The 15,122-nt window shown below is 42.9% G+C and overlaps 1 long non-coding RNA gene across 1 annotated transcript; it reads right to left on the minus strand.

Annotated features, from left to right (window-relative positions):
• Positions 1–9,354: 9,354 nt before the first annotated feature.
• On the minus strand, positions 9,355–15,061 carry LOC147756109 (uncharacterized). Its single transcript, XR_015327614.1, has 2 exons — positions 14,733–15,061; positions 9,355–10,510 (listed from the first exon to the last, which is right to left on the minus strand). It is a non-coding gene; the product is annotated as an uncharacterized LOC147756109 (long non-coding RNA).
• Between the last annotated feature and the right edge of the window lie 61 nt (positions 15,062–15,122).

The following is a 15,122-nucleotide window of genomic DNA, read 5'->3' on the forward strand; positions in this document are numbered from 1 at the left end:
GAAGCTGGAGGAACTGTTGGAAACGACCGCTGGAGGCAAAGTCGCTCTTTTGATCACTACAACCTCTCGATGCCTCGGTTAATGCGTTACATTTCGTTCAATCGATGACTGAGTATTTGATTCACTAGAACGGTGAGTGAGTATCCTGTTTCAACTAGATAGCCGTCGATCAGCTACCGCGTGACCGCACAAGCTGCATCTTGTGGCCATGCGACTGATCGCGTTGGCCACGTTCTAATCTACCCCTACCAGAAGTCATCTACAAGTTGGCCATTGGCGCAGCCAGACATCAGTAGCGAAAACTTCGTTTGTCTCGAATGATAATGACAAATACTTCTAACAATAGCTACAATAGTAGCAGAAAAGAAACGACAGAATCTAACTGAGATACAGCCCGGCCTGTCTTCTATAGCATCACAAGTTAATCATGCCTTCTTGTTAGTACTCCCGTTCTCTCTCTGCTCTGCACTGTCGCATTATCTCAAGCTGCCTTCATCACGCTCCCTCAATTGCGTCTCACCCTTCCCCTCGGTAGAGATGCTCTGGATCCACTTCTACAGAAGCACATATTACTCGACCGACTGGCGTGCCAGGCTGGGTTCGCGGTTGCCATCGCCCTAAGTGCCTAAAATGAGCGACGACGACGGTGGCGACGAGCATAGCCGGGACGGTTCGACTCGCTCCAATTTCTGCCTCAGCTTACTCCACTATCATGACGCCTAGTTTTCTCTAATGGTTCCTCTACGTTTTTCGTTTCCTTGAACAGTCTAGCATTTTCCCCTTCAACTCGGAAAGATAAGCTCGCTTGAACGCAGCACACCAAGCGAAAGGAGTGTCTCCAATGCTTCCTGAGCACTCCTTAGGGGATCATCCGAGTCTCCTTTCTGCCTGTCGACGAACTCGTTGCAGTGGTGCGCAGTAAACGAGCTCGTGCTAGAGAACTCGCGTAGGCAATTATTTGCTACTGATGGCCTTCTTTCTGGTCTCCGGCTGCCGGTTCGTGCTCGACAAAACCGCTGCTTCTGTCTCCATTGTATCGTTGGTTAGGGGCGTTACCACCGGAGTTTGGCCACAAGCGAGCCGCTGTACAAAGATAGATCACATATGCAAACAAGAAGCACCGAGCGCGCAACGCGTATCGCACAAAGCAGTTCGGAAAGAAGCATGCACCTACACACATCGAAGTTTTTCTCGTTTTGTTTGTCCGCTCAAATGGGTAACCGTCTTCAATCTTCAGGCAGAGTAACGGGGGCTTTTTAAACTAAAACACAACAAGCGGCAAACGCAATAGAACGAGAGACGAGCCTGCCAGTCATGTGGGACTTAGGTCTTCATAGCGCTATTTTTGCCACATCTAATACTGTTACTGATGCGTCTTTCTCCTGCTGCCGCTTCAGCTGCCAGCCTCACGTACTTCTACCCAGAAATAGCATTGCAGCTAGCTTTGCATGCATTATCTTCATGTATATATATATAAACTCGATGGTAATATTGTGTGCAATATCTAGCTGCTATTGATACTTGCAAAATGGCTAGATTACACCGGTTCTAGTCATCTCTCCGTCCGCTAACATGGAGATGAAGTCTTTCAGGTAACGCTCAGACAGGTTCGTTCGTCGCGCGATGGCTATGCTGGCATCGCCGCTCTGCACCGTTCCAATGATGACGATGGTAGCGGCAGCGACTCTTGCTTGCGGACTAAGCTCATCTCTCTTTCATACATATTCAGTGATCCATCCCGTGACATCGACGCGTCAGAGGACTAAACTAAGACTACCCTATCCTAGCTACGCAGGCGATAAGTAGATCCCGCCTCTTCCGAATCATCGATGAGTTTCCTCATCGCAACCGCTGTATAAGCTGCTGTCGTCGTGATGGCATCGTTGCCAAACTCAGCGTCTGATCCTGGCGCGCTTGCCAAAGCCGCCTATCATGCAGCCAACCAAGCAATAATTCTATCAAATCGTTCGCAGGAAGCGGTAGGGAACGAAGTGATTAAAGCAGTGTAAATCACCCACCAAGAGACCAGTTGCCTCATGGATACCATACTTTTATTTTCCAGCGTTTTTGTCAATCTAATTTTGTATGTTGCCTTTTAGCGTTTGATTTTTCATTAGTTTAATCTTATCACCATTTCACCTTAGTATAGCGATATGTGTGAGTTTCGGAAGTTTTAAAAACTATCTGTGCAGTTTGACAATGAATCTGTCTTTGGACATGCCGACTACCTTAGAATGTCAGATCATTAGGCTGCCGATATTGCTCCCCATAATTACATAAACGACATATCATAACTTCACCGTGCGAGTGTGCATTTAGATAATCGAATGAACCTACGGTCGAGTCTGTTTCCTAATTATTCGATCCATTCTCTTCAGCTTCCTCTCTGTTCCTTCGCAATGCATTTCCTTTTCCGCTTCTTGCATGTTTTGATTTCCACTACTTCAGCTTCTCTCAATTCTTGCCCGCGTCAACGTCTTCGTCGCCGTTGTTGTCCTTTTGCAACAAAGAGGGCTCAATGCTGATGAGTTGAAAGTCTTCGCCCTCTTCACGGCCGGCAAACTCATCATCTTAGTGTACAGTTTATAGCTTGCAGCCATACCGCTACGACGCTTTCCGTTGCCGGCGCTTCAACCGTTCAACGAACTCCGCATACCCTACTCCCTTTCCCGGTTACCTATTTATATATCCTCAAAATCCTGTCGCAAACGTCGCTGCTAATGCTGATGCCCCTACGGTTTATATGGCCGCTGCTGTTGCCGTGGTCGGACCCTGCTTCTCAGAAAGTACTTCTGTCCCCTCTTTTGTCGTGCCTGCTTAGATGAGGACAACGGTGAAGGCATACCGAATATAAGCCTTGAGGTGGACGAACCTGTAGCTCCTCGTAAGGGCGTGGCTTGTTGCGGTTGTCAGAGGACCCCCAAAGAAGCAAGGGTGAACCGTCGGAGTTTCGCCTTGCTTAACCGGGCGCTGCTGGGCAGGGGTCAAGACAACATCAAAGAAGGAAGAGCTCTGGCAGAACAACGGGGGTAGAAACGTTATTCTTGTGCTCTGCGGAGCGGAATTCAAGAATTAGTTTGCACACGGGCTAAAGAATTGGCGCAGCAGAAAGGATGGTTGGCTGGCAGACGGCGCCGACGAACTACGAGTTGGGTATGCTGCCGATCGTTATCGCACGCCTCTTCTAGGGTCAGGCAAACCGAAGGATGACACAAAAAGGCACTGGTGTCTGTGGCCAACGCAGCGGCGGCGACTGCTTGCTGCTGTAGTAAGAGGTAGCAGCTTCGAGAAAGCAGTTATCCATCGCCACTGCTACTTCCGCCGCTGGTCCTAACGTCATAGTTCGTGACGCTGCCGGTGCTCGTACTACGAGCCCCTGAGGTCCTGGCTGTCATAGTAGGATGCAAGGACAGGCTGGCCAGCTGGCTATCGACTGAATGGCTGGCCAGACCGGGTACTCGAGAAGCTGGCCAGCTGACTATCGACTGAATGGTTGGTCAGACCAGGTGCTCGAGAAGCTGGCTGGGTTTATGGGTGAAAGTGCTTAAAAGGGTTCATACGTAGCAAGCTTTCGAGCCAATAGCTGGTGGTAGCCGGTCACTGGATAGAGCGTTCGAATACCTTAAGAGAGACCCGGCTTGTTTGATACATCTTGCATACGGCAGGGCAGCGAAGGACGGATGCAGCAATGTACAGTCTGCTTGTAAAGGCTGAGACGGGCCGCGTCTTAACCGCATGTGCGTTATCCGTTATCATACGTCAAAAACTGGCGGCATAGGTTGAGAACGATGGGGAGAGTGGCATAGATGACGGTAGTACTAGTAGCAGCAGCGGTGACGATGACGACAACGTTAACGGAGCCATGCCTCAAGATATTAACGGTTCAGCCTCAAAACTGGCATGCTGCCTCGTCGCTGGCAGGATTAACAAACGGGGTGCCATCTGCAGCCATCCTGATATTACATACACATGCATAAGTTTGCATGAATTTGCACGAGAGAGTATGTGCTACCGCCCCCTTTCATTAGCCATCCCTACTCTGGCCTCAACTGGTAATGTTTCCCCTTTCACCCAAGTCCACTGTACACTACCACTCGTGGATACAAACGATGGTGGATCGAGCGATGTAGCGGCATCCCAGGGGGTACAGTTGACAAGACGACTCGATTTTTCTGTTTCGTGGATGTTAACTAAAGTGCTTTTGTCCTTGACTCTAAAAAACGCCGTAATAGATGACCTCAATTCAATGACGAACAAGTATCCAAGTAGCGCACCCCCCTTCTCTTAGTATATGCTTTATATATTTTTGCTTATCATGGATACCACTGAATGTCATTCTAAACGCACTACGCAGGGCTATTTTAGCTAAGGCCTAAAGTGTATGGCTATCATGTCATTTCTTCCGATTCATTTCCTTTAAACCGTGCGTACAGAAGCAACACCTATTCAACCCACTCGAACCAATGCTGTATTATAAATACATATAAGAAGCGATGGGCTGACAGAAAAACAAAACGATCTAGAAGAAACAAATGGTCACCCTGACAGAAGCAGCAAAGACAATATCATGGAGATGCGGCCACCTTCACCCTAGCGCGGCGGTGGGTGGCAACGCCAGCACCAGGGAACGACAGAACTCTTCCGCTGAGTGGCCTCTGGCCTCGCTAACGTTTGTGTCCCCAACGTTCTTGATGCCGCCCTATCGCCACTGAGTCTCTCTTGAGTATACATCTGTAGTCGCTGCAGAACCACGGCAATAGTGCCGCAGGCTTCCTTCGTAACGGCTGCCTCTTTTCAGTGCCGGTAAGCACGAAGAGATGCCCAACATTATGGACAGTCTGGTTGCAGAGGTTGCAGTCGTAGTAACAGCAGTAGTAGCAGAAGCCAAAGCCACTCTAACGTCAGTGCCAGCCTAGTTGAGTGCGCAAGAATCGAAGAGGGCAGTCACAGAGAATACTAATCGAGGCGACTGCTGACAACAAGCGCGGGGGTAGTTATTCTACTGTGCCTTTCAGTTCGCTGCTGCCGCCTCCTGCAGTGTCTCGTATTGATACACAGGTCTGTACGTTAGACATTAGGGGCCGCACTTGAAAGCCGGCGGCAGCAAGGGCGGCAGCGGAGTAGCCGTGTTAGAGAGTCTGCGTCAGTTAACGGTCGATTGCAATACCAGTTCTTACTAGAAGAGCTTCAGGAGCCACGGGTAGTGAATGGAAGACGTCACGACCTGCTTCAGTTGTTAGTAAAGCTGTCATCAGGCTTGGGATCCCCTTTATGGATCGCACCCCCAAGGTCGGCATTCTTCGCCAGTTTTCTTTCGTTAACCCAAACTGCTTACGCTGGCATGATATCAAAAAAAGATCCAATTTTTTTTACTTTTCAAAGTACCTTGTATTGAGTTTTTCGCTGCTTGAATCTCTCTTGTTTTCGTTTTTTTTCCCGTTTTCGTGGAGAGATTAGGGTCATCGTGCAAATGAATTCCGTCCATTTGGAGAATCGTCTGCGCGACTTCCCTCGGTTTCCTGTTTTAGTTTCTGTTTGAACCGTGGTTGAGGCAGGCAGTGATTATGCTAGCTAGGACAGAAGAGGGTCTTTGACCCTATGACTAGCTCTTCGACGAGGCTATCTCATGTCCTAAGCAATTGGAAATTAATCGATTGAGGGTCTTTTTAAGAAAACAAGCTTAAGATATGTTTCTGCGTACTTAAATGGTTAATGTTTGTAATCAAGAGATTTCTTATTAGAGAAATATTTACGGGCCTTGAATTGCTAACTTGATAACTTTCTCCATCTAAAAAACTCTGATCACTGTCGAATGAGATAAACTGACATTATTTGCTTACCTCAACAAGCTTAGTCGTCAGTTCTGAGTCATTCCTCTAAGGCGTTTGTGAAGTTGTCGCGGAATGATAAAATAATGCAAGAAAAGAATTTACGCAATAGTAGTAGTCTAGAAAATAAATGCAAAAGAATATGCAGCACATCATTTCTATGGGTTTACTTCTGCCGTCTGACATTTTGATGCCATATTTACACTCTATATTCACTTATCCTTTTGCCTAGATCACAGAACTTCCACAAATATTTCCGCTGTCACAAATTTTTCCAGCAGATATCTTATCCTGCTGTGATAGACAAAATGATCAATGCTTCGAGCCGGGTTTACTGTGTCAATTCGAATAATCAGGATCACACATTGAGAAGGTTCAAAGTTCTGTGTAACGTGAATCTCAAGCGTATAACCCTTGCCCGGTCAAAGTAACGAAACAAGTCCACCGAATGATTACATTGTATCAAACAAACATTACCTCTGTGATCTTCCTGGTGGCCTTGAACCTTGCCGCTTATCCTTTTTGAGCATTACTTTCATTCCAATTAAAACGACCAGTTGAACAGAAAGATGAATACCAAAACTGGCACAAAAAGGTCACGGCTTAATTTTTCTCCGGCTTGCTGCCAACCCGCCACTAACCAACGTATTTTAAAACCGAAATCAGCTAATCTGTAAGCGACGATGGCATACCACCCATGTTTGTATACGTACGATCTGCAATTGTCTGTATCAATCGCCTATTGCCTTCTTGCGCTATGGCGTTCTTTGCTGCATTACAGTGATTGTACATAGATAGCGCGAGAGAGAACTATTGAAATTCAGTGCATATCAAGCGAGAACAGGTATATCGAGACTCCTAAATAATATCATAGCAGAAGAGCCGCGGATGCATTGATGCAATCCAATTATGTGTCCGAAGTCGTTAAGGGCTTGAATACAGCCACGCCATAAAATTGCATACCAAACACCCTTGTTGGTCCTGAGGACGAGCATATCCTTGCTTTCACTCCTCCTGTCTATTCCAGACATTATACGTTGACTGAAATAGGACGAAGCTATTCTGAACAATAGTTTTGGCGTAGTTCAACTTGATTCCTTTTAATTGGTACAGCTGAGAGGGGGCAAATGTTGAAAAAGGCGTACCTTCCAGTAATAGATCGCTAACACCGAATATAGACTGTTGTAGTGGGTTGTTCATTGGGCACTGTATTGACGTAGAATTCCAGTCAACGTTGACCTACAAAGTGCTAGTCCAGTTCGTCTAATGAGACGGATATAAAATTTTACGCACAAATCATATATAATTAGAGGCTTACGCGATCGAGAAACAACTTTGAAACCCTAAAGCCTATGACTAAGTCAAGCTATAGCTAGTTTTGCTACTTGAAATTAGTCTGATATTTTGTCTGTTTGTAGTACAAGGCGATAGTTTAGGGGCCAGACCCGTTTCGTTACTGGCAATGTGTCTACCCTTAACTTCTTCAACTTGGCCTCATATACACATGAAGAGGATTTGTGTCAATGTGATTGTCTCAGTAATTCAATCGTCTACGAACTCTTCGTTTTTACATTTAGTTATACCCGAAGACAACTATTACAGCCATCATCGTTTGACTCTCCTTAGTTTAGCGATCTCCATTAAGGCAATGAACTGTTAACCCCGTTAGAAGAAACTGTAAACCTCCGTAGCTGTGAAACTGATTCGACCTCCTACGTCATCAACGGTGACTTCTCGATCCAGTCGGGTAGAGTTAGGGCCAAACTCCGACTAGTCAAGTAGGAACTGGGGCAGCGAAGAAGGAGAAATTTAAACAAAATTGAATACTACGCGCGAGACGGATACCAGGCCCCGCCAACTCTGTCGAAACAATTTAGCTAGCCGGACTGCTGGATAGTCATTAAGCATTAATATATAACAATAATACTCGAATAGGAAAATTAAGGTTTGATATTTGGAACGTAAACGACGGCATGCTGTTAAGTACATAGGCTTCGTCTCATTCGAGCGAATCGTTTTCAGGCTTTCTTATTTTTAATAGAGACTCTTTGCTACATTTGAGTAACAAATAGTAAATGAATGTATTTGAATAATAAAAAATTGATTTAATAAGTGACGACCCTTGCCAGATTTTGTTTAATTGTATCTTTTTACATCTATATTTCAACCAGTATCGGCATTATCGGGAGTGGTAGATGAAAATCTATAAAATTTTTCCTCGAAACATTAAGAGGATGACGCAAAGGATCATACAAGTATACATTACTGACAAACAAAATTATAGACGTAATGAGGTAACATACTGACTAGATTCCGTCCTCGGGATATTTTTCTATGCTTTGAGACGCAAAATTAAATTTCACTAAACACGTGGTTTTCAGTGCAGAATTCCAAATCTATGTAACACACGTAATCAAGGTCTATCTTGCTGTTTAGATATAAAAAAAAAACATATCTATTTACTTGTTGCGCATTCAGGGATATAGGGTCGGTACGTATGTGTGCCAACACATAAAATGCACGGATAACGTTTTTTTGGAAAGATGATGGTAATATGAACTTGCAACGATGGTCGAGAATAACAAACAGCACATTAGCCTATGAATTGAAAAATTGTGCCTCGTCAAAGGCCAGTGAAAAAAACAACAGACTTAAGGGACGGAGTAACGACAAAGTAACTGATGGCTTTCTCTCCTCTAATTGCTTACTCAAACAAATCCTTGTACACCCTAACTTTATGGTTGTCATAGACCAACGCTTTTATGATTTTACAATTCACATATAGCGCTTGGAGTGGCCTATTTTTTCTGGTAAAGGCCAATCATGGAAGCACACTTACAGCACGACACAAAGCGATACCTTATGCTATTTAAAACCAAAAATGATGAATTTTTTTATTGAACTAGATCACATGAGAGAAATGTACTTTCTATTTTATAAGGCTGCTTATTTTCCGTTGCGTATTCAACGAATGTAAATTATTGCCTTTAAAATTAGAGCATTAAGTAATATGTACCGCTAATTAAGTACTAGAAAAAAACGAGATTCTTGTTAAGACATGATTGCATATAAAGATCTGCTATTACTAACCTTCATATCTTACCCCCAGTTATTAATTACAAGCCAGTTTCAGACACCAGCTATCGAAAAAAAATACTAGTAGTACAAGTAATGCTATAAAAGTCGTGCTATACGAACCACTAGAATCTATCATCCGTTATCGGTTAGTGGTTACGACTCGATATATTGAGAATAGTTTGCATATTAACCAAAGTAGAAAGAAATACATTCCGTGTAAACAGAAAGTTGACAAGCATCCGATCTGTCCGATTTCTGTCTACGTCAATACGCAGAACATCTCAGAAAGAGCAGTTCGGATATCGTCTGCTTGACTGTGAAAAATCTGAATAAAGCCTTACAGCCTGAAAAGAAATCTATGTAAAACAGCGCTTACTATACGATGCGATGTGCTACTGAAGGTTCACTTGAATATATAATATTTAATATTATTGAAGATCACGACCAATAAGATTGCTGTAAGCATTCTATATTACCGTTTTCAACTGTACGTAAACTATGTACGACGCGAATTATTATGTTCGACGAGTTCTTCTCAAGCTATATATAATCCAAAGGCTTCCTCTACACAGGTTTTTTTTTTATATTTTAGTTACATTGGATATATATCGTGTCTATTGTCATTAAGCTCTGAAAAACAAATCCTTGCATCCTGCCGTAAGCTAGAATATGACAATGCGAGTCACTAACATGTACTGTTGTAAAAAGGTACTACCAGCGATTTCTTTTTCCGATATTTATAGCGAAAGGCAAGCGTAGTAACAGATTTTTACACTCTGCTAGTCTTATGTTTCAAATGTACTCGTGGCGTAAACAGTATTCCTGAATAATGATTATAGAAGCCTGAGTGAGAAGATCTTAGGAGAAGGGTTTAGTAAGAAATATATGTGTAAACACTTCTATACATTATATATAATTGCTAGTACTTCACGTCGTATTTGCATCCAGGCTATGGCCGTTCTACGTGACACCGCATTTAGCCTCAGCAACTTCTATACATCAACAGTTTAGTTAAACGGAAACGACAACAAGTAGTCCTTGTTTTCACCACCACAAAAGGCTAACAATTTCACTTAGAGGGTCTTTCAAAATCCTTCCTGATCTCCCATTTCCACGTGTGACCCATATTTTAAAATTTTGCTTGACTATTTTGCATCTCAACTATCTAGCCCGTTCGCTCGCTCGTCCCGCCATTGTGTTCAAAAAATTTAGCATGACCCATCCAGATTCCAGCCCTGCAGTTTGCGAACTCCCTTTGGTGGCGGCAGCTTCCCCAGCTTTCGACGCTCATTAGCCTTGGCGCGATATGACAATGGAAAGTTTGATATCGACTAGAGATAATCGGCATGTCTCCCATTCAAGCAACGGGTAAATTTAGCTATGGTATAGATGATTGACACTTTTTGATGAGCCAGCAGCAAACCCACTCACTGCGTCTTCAGATCACTTTCAGTATCACCGTGTTGCTGCGCGCCATCCTGGCCTCCGTTCCCCACACGAGCCATTCCTCGGCAGAGTATCCACTGGTGAACTTTAAGTCAGCGCCCAGGCCAATTTATCCTGCACCGTCGCGTTCGAACTTCGGGTGCCCTTTGCCATCCATACTGAGACAACCAGAACAAGAAAAGAGTATCACTATTTAAAGCGTTACTATATGCACACTTACTGTACACTGCGGGCCCCTTCTCTATCCACAGCCTGTTTGACACAGGAGTCAACAGCTTCTGTGGGCTATAGTCCCTCCTGGCCTGCAAGTCCTTCTTTGCGTCACTCAAACAAATAAACCAGCCAACTATACAGATGGGTGCAGCGAGACGCAATAACCTTCGGCATGGCGTAAAAATCCACCTCTCTACGAATTCTCATGAGGCTTTAAAGCGGTGCAACGCAGACGAGAGACAAAGGACTTTATTGCTTGTTCGATAATACCACTCGTAGGCACTGTGCGTTGCGACAAACCCGATGGCTCTATAAAGAGATATATGCTGGACATCTACGTTACATACGTGGAAAAACAGAAACACAGAGAAGTAACGATAGATAATTTTATCACACTTATAGCATTGCGGAAAGAAACTGTAGTAGCAACAGAAGCAACAATAACAACGAAAAAATACTCATTCTCTGATGGCAAAAACATTGCTTCTACATTGCACTCACTCACATATCGTATAGGGGAACAGGCATCATTTTTATGCGCAAAACCATCTTTTCGAGCCGCTTTGCCGTCTGCGTATATTGCGGAGTACGGTGACCGCTGTTATATGAACGAAGCCGCAAACCAAACACTGTGGCCGCTTTGAAGCATAGGGGCACTGTTCCGTAGTGACATGCTGTTTTTTGTTGGGAACGCGGTAAATAGATAAGTAAGAGGCATCTACGCGCTCAGCCCCATATCCAAACGCATAAGACTTACAAAGCAGCGAGCGAGTCGGGTCGCCGCTACGACAGAACGGTTGAGGAATCGGCCACGGCCTATTTTCGATTGGCGCCATGTCATCGAAAAAAAACTTTCGGCCCTGTGGACTCGACCTACTGTTTGAGCTGGAACTCCATCTTTTAAACTATATTACTCCATCTGCGTATCGAAAAATAAGGATACTGTTGGTTACTCCACAAAGGATGCGTGGGCAGTAATCTTCTCGCGGCTCTAGCCAAATCCCTTTGAATTTGTGTAGGTGATAGCAGCAATAGTACCAGCTGCTAGGATCTCTGTTAGTTAAGACAGGAATTGGTGATTTACATTGAAAACGTCTCTAAGGGAGTGCCGCGTGACGACATTTGGACGACTCCATGCGCTCAAAAGTACACATATTTTGCACGTAACGCAGTTTGAGTGACGTAGCTTGTAGCAATATGACAGCTAAATAGCAAAAATGTTTCAAGTGAAAAGCGCACTAAGTAATAATAGTAACATACAGAGGAGAAGGAGCCTGCTGAGCTATTCTCCGTGTTAAAATCTAGATATCGGCCACATTTTGTATGAGTGAACAACGATATGACAATACAGTTACTGCCTATTACCTCTCATTTGTCATTAAATTTTCTACCTGCAACTAAAATTCTTTAACTGTTTTAGCAATATCCTATGCCAAACACGAGCCAACCAACCTTATTAGTCACACGTTTCTAAAAACTGGTTATGGACACAAAAGGGCGCCAAATAAATAAGTTGTGTATGATGACTACTGTGGGAGCACACGAAGAAAGCCCGCGAAGCTCAAAATCGACGCCCCTAACCGGTACAACTCCAAAAGCAATTCCACCGCTGTATTAGTTTAGGTGGCTGGGTAGTACTATGAAGCAAAATCCAGCAACAGGAACGTACTGCCATCTACCCTACGAGCGACTTTTAGAATGTCTTCGAGCGATGAAAATGACAATGGTACCCAGTAATCCCGTTGGGACGAACGCAACGGCGAATGAGAGGATCAAGAGTAGATTTCACCGAGGCCAGTTGCCAGTGGAACTACGAGTGAGAACGCTGGCTATGCCACATTATGGCATACGAAGCTACGATGCCAAAACAAGTTCTTTTTATACATACACACATGATACCGCTAGCCTTGTGTCATCCATTGTTAACAAAAAGGCCTGCTGATGTAATGTTGTGGTCGAAATGATGGCGGCGTAACTCGATTGACACAAGCGCATTCAAATTATGTTCAGTACATTAGCTGGTTTGTAAGTTTACGAGGAAAATTAAAAGGACACTTCAGTGTACAAAAAAAAAAATAAATAAAACTATCACATAAAGTACAAATTCCTGAACTTCGACTAAGTGAAGCCATGTTTTTAGAAAGTACTTTCCTTTTCCTTTGGTATAATATTCATAAATTCTAAGTAGACAATGTATGATATAGGTGACACGTCCGGTATAATGTTTAATAGTAGTTACGGAAGTAAAACCCGAAACGTTTATTTTTATATAACTTCCAGTTTTACCTATTACAAGTATGCTTTATTGTGTAAATACTGTACTATAATAAAAAAAAGTATTAAATATACTGACTGACACTGAGAATATTAACCCGTAAATAAGTGTGCACGGGGTACGCAAGGAAACTCCTAAAGAACTGATTAAAAAATCTTAATTAAAGATGTTAATTAAGATTATAATCGTAACACGTAGTTATGTTCTGGAATATATGGTTGGACAAGTCCGACAAAATGAGATCAGCAGCGATAATTATAAAAGTTGTTATTATAACTGATAGTAAGGCAAGTAGCTAGTTTACATGACATTCGTAATGCGAGAACTCTTTCTCAAATATATTTTGTCTCAAATATTTTTAGTCAAAAATAATAGTCAAGTTTTCGTAAAACTTAACACTTTTGACGTTTTTTTATATATAAAAATATCATGGTCTACTTCTCCGGATATTCTTAGATCCATTATGATCACACTAAAGCATTCAGTGACTACGGCACCTCACTAAAACTCCTGGGCTTTTACTTGGTGTACTATTTGTAATATTTTCTAAAATGTATTTTTGTTCAGACCTATGCTTGTTGACTACCAAAACACTGGGTTACACCCAAAATAAGGCCACTTACTTTATATATTGAAGTCGGACATTTGTCATTTTATTACCCATCGAGCGCTGCCGGATAGGATAAACTGCCGAGTTACAGTAATTTTCAATATAATTATTAATAATGTTTATTATATTGTTACTGTTCTCATAATGATTCGTTCATCTTTTCTGTAAATCGAATCTTAAAATCAGAAAGATGCGGGAAAGGTGGTGTCTATACGAATGCTCCACACACTGCTAGGTATGCTTCAATGAACAGCGATTGTGGGTGCACACAAATACGTCTTCGAAAATATTTTACATTTTTTTAGAAAAAGTCTCAGTTTTTGAGCTTTTGCAACCTACAGACTGACACAGAAGTTTCTCACAGAAGCTATGATCGTAGCCAGAGAAGACAAATTTGTCTCTGAATTTGATTCTAGCGATGATGCGGTGCTCAATGAGCTTGATTTTACAGTGCGTCCTCTTGTAAGGGTACGACTACTAATTGCATTCCGACTTTCATCAGTGGCGTCACTATCGCTTCCGAAGCTCGTATATCTATGCAATAATGTTTGAAGATTTTCATTGTTCGATACAACGCAAACGTCTTCCATAATAAACCCCCAGCTGTCCCCTTTACGAGTTGCCTTCCATACCGCTGGTGGGTTAAAACGTTCAAATTAATTTTATTCGAGTATACAAACTTGAAAGTAGCATCGGTTTGAAGAGGCTGACTCCAACCAAAAATCCATATGACGATTTTGTACAGAGTATCTAAAGTGCAACGACAACGAACCGAGTCCCGACAACGAGCACCATCAACATGAATTAGTCAACGCGACAATAAATCTCAATAGCTTTAAGGGAAATACATTGTGATCTTCGGTGTAGCAGATAAAAAAAATGAAGAAGTTGCGAAAATAGGCCGGCTCAATACGAGCAGTCTAATACGAGCATTAAATATATTATCAGGTGACTGGCTTCTGCCAGCTCAAACCAGTTTCCGACCTCAGATTTTAAGTACGCACCATTACAGGGGGGTGAATACGAGCCATCTGGACGGATTTGCGACTGATTATAAAATATTTCTAATAGATATTTAAATGGGAGCCTGCAATAGACAAACTATGTCCGAACTCGAATATTTATCACCTAAGTCGCTAATATCATACAAGGTGCAAATGCGTTCTATCACATTTTCAGTTCAGTTCTACGCAAATATGTCTGCATTTTTTTTTGAATTTAGCTAGGTCGATTAATGCTAGAGCCAAAACTTGTGTTCGCAAGGAAGAATAATTCAACTTACGTTTGGCTAGAAAACGGACTCGTTATTGGCTGGATGCATCATAGATTCTGATTTATTCAACGAAATACCTCTAAACAACAGAATATTGCTAAGTTAAGTGCTGCAATTTTCGTCAATTCGCTTTAACCCAAGCAAGGTTTAAGCATCGTTGTCAGCTTGTATCTAGTTTGCATTCGAAACAACAGACTGGAACATCGCCGATGGGTGCAAAGTTGCCGCACAACGTTGGCCCATAACTTTCATCGTTGTTGACAAACCAACAAAAAAGCTTTAGCAGTTCGCATGAAGTTTCACTTGCACGAGTGCACATACAGCTTGTTTGGGTAAAGCTAACGTAGACTCGGCTACACGCGTCCTAGCAGCAGCGACACGACTGTGTGCTACGATACG

The sequence above is a fragment of the Varroa destructor genome, unplaced genomic scaffold (assembly GCF_002443255.2).
Source record: "Varroa destructor unplaced genomic scaffold, Vdes_3.0 BEIS01000004.1, whole genome shotgun sequence".
NCBI classification, from domain to species: Eukaryota; Metazoa; Arthropoda; class Arachnida; order Mesostigmata; family Varroidae; genus Varroa; species Varroa destructor.